This window comes from Penaeus japonicus, unplaced genomic scaffold (assembly GCF_977035675.1).
Source record: "Penaeus japonicus unplaced genomic scaffold, GWHDUDI00000001_assembly GWHDUDI00000001, whole genome shotgun sequence".
Lineage (NCBI taxonomy): Eukaryota > Metazoa > Arthropoda > Malacostraca > Decapoda > Penaeidae > Penaeus > Penaeus japonicus.
The window spans coordinates 18,613,388-18,615,887 of NW_028234403.1; the positions used below are offsets into that span (position 1 = coordinate 18,613,388).

The window sequence follows — 2,500 nt, forward strand, 5'->3', positions numbered from 1 at the left end:
AATAATGTTGCACGATATAAAAATATTTTATTTTCTTGTTGCGTTATTAGTATTCAGGAATTAAAGAAAAAATAGGCTTGGCTTTGCCTTGGATGTTACGTTCAGCACATCTTGCTGGTGCCTGTTGCCATCAATTTCTGCATAATCCGGCATTTTTTCTGCATTCTCATAAAGCACCCCGTGTACTTCCCTACATGGCTACTTTTCCAGTATCAAATCTGTTTTGATCAAATTTGCATATTAAATACTTATTTTTCAATTTTTTGCCCCTTTTCATGTTTCAGTGATAAAAAACTAATGTGTTCTTCCTAGGGAGAGCGTCACCGTTTACTTTTATATATGTGTTTACGTTCATACACGTGTCTTGGGTCTGCATATATATACACAGTAATTAAACCAGTAATAATATTAGCACAGTATTCATTTTCAACAACATACTTCTTTCATGTTGCACAGCCTCGATGGCGCAGTAGGCAGCGCGTCAGTCTCATAATCTGAAGGTCGTGAGTTCGAGCCTCACTCGGGGCATTGTTTTCAAATTACATGGCCCCTGGGCATCACATGGTATCTGCCGTGAAAAGAACAATATAGGTGAATAAGTGGCAACTGACATTTTCATTAGAAATACTTATTTTGGAGGCATATTGTCTTAATGTAGAAACTGTTTCCATGTCGAAAATTGAATCTAGGCTTCCTGGATGAATGCCAGGCACCTTAGCCACTAGTCCATATGATTTTAAATATTTACAATCCTATGATATATAACTATATATCATCACCATTGGCCTGTATCATTCCACTGCAGGATGTAGGCCTCTTTCAATCTTATTCAGTCATTACAGTCTTGTGTCCTGTTTCTAGTTTTTGACCTGCAAATGTCGCTATTTCATCACGCCATATTGTCACTGGTCTTGCCCTTGGTCTCTTTATTCTATCTATTCACCAGTGCATTGCTTTCTTTGCCCACCTGTTGTCCTGTCTCTGATATAAATGACCTTTCCATTGCCATTTTTCATGTTCTTAAGTAAATCCTCTACTTTTGTCTGTTCCCTATCCATGTTGCTCTCTTTCTGTCTCTTAAGCTAATTCCTATCATGAGCCTTTTCATTCCTCTCTGAGCACTTACTTTCTTTCAAGCAATTTGGTCGTAGACCATATTTCTGATCCATATGTTATGGATCAGACACTAATAGACATGATGGCTGAAAATCTTGTGATGTATTAATCCTAATTCGTTGTTTTATCTCAGCTTCACTGGATGTATTCGACCTATGAGTTGCCCTGGGTGTGTTAACTCGTTTACTGCCTCTAGCACCTTGCCCTGTGCTTGTATTTATTCAACTGACTTGTATTTATTCAGTTTCATGTTGAACATGAAATTATTTTTTTGCAGTTCATTTTATGGTCAATTTCCAGACTCTCTTTATTCAAACCACTTAATAAGTGTTCATTTGCTAACTCGCCGAAAGGAACAATACCATATGCATATCTTAGCATCCTTTAAGTGTTCATATTCAAAACTTTTAACCGTCCACGCATGACGTCACAGCACCTCGTAATTTAAGGGTGCTCCCGAGCTCTCGTACCGGTGTAAAGCCGGAAATAAGTCGTGATAGTTCCGACTAGTTCAAGTGAGATGTATAAATTATGTTTTATTGACTGTCCCAGACACAGCATTAGCAGCCGTATTCTGTCCCTAGCGCGCCGAGTACATGACATGAACATGCCGCGATTAGTATTCTAGAAGCGCGTGTTTGTGTCAAAAGAGTGGCAAAGTCGTGGAAAGTTTTGGAACAATCATGGAAACTCCGTGATATGGGGGTAGGCTTACCACGATAGTTACACGGGCGAAAAAAAATAATATTTTTACTGTACTTTTTCTTACCAATACTTCATATGAGCATACTACTTTTGGAAAGCAATATCTCTATTGGATATATTAGGCATCACTGTCCTAGACTCGGATTACAAACTCTTTTAGGAAAATATGGATTCTCTTCTGATTTTGAGTTTGTTTACCTTTTGGCGGACTTTTCGAAGGAGAGCGAAGTTAAATGAATGGTAAAAGTAGTCAGGAATGTAAAGTTCAAGTATTCATATGATTATATGCAATATGTATACATTAAATCTATATGTATGATATATTAAAGATACGCATATATGTACGGTATATACACATAAAATAAGGAAGATCTATACATAAACACACGATCCTCTCATCCCGTTTGTTTTGATCGAGCGTAGAATGAATTACCAACGGCGCATTCGTGAAATGGTTGTCAATTCTTTAAATAGGAACAAGTACAACGACTGATTCATACCAAAATTGAACTATCTTTTGTTAGTGCTACCTATGATTGTAGTTTCTCTTATGAATTTGTTGTTTGGACAGTACCATTCATCCGAAACATGTTAACTTTGGAACGGTTGGTAAACCTGAAGCAGCTGACACAGACGTCCTAGAATACCGCCTTCGTGACATGAACACGACATAGACACA

At 37.6% G+C, this 2,500-nt stretch overlaps 1 non-coding gene across 1 annotated transcript; it reads left to right on the forward strand.

Moving 5' to 3' along the window:
- The first annotated feature begins 455 nt into the window (after positions 1 to 455).
- TRNAM-CAU (transfer RNA methionine (anticodon CAU)) lies at positions 456 to 528 on the forward strand. The gene has a single exon. It is a non-coding gene; the product is annotated as a tRNA-Met (tRNA).
- Positions 529 to 2,500: the final 1,972 nt, after the last annotated feature.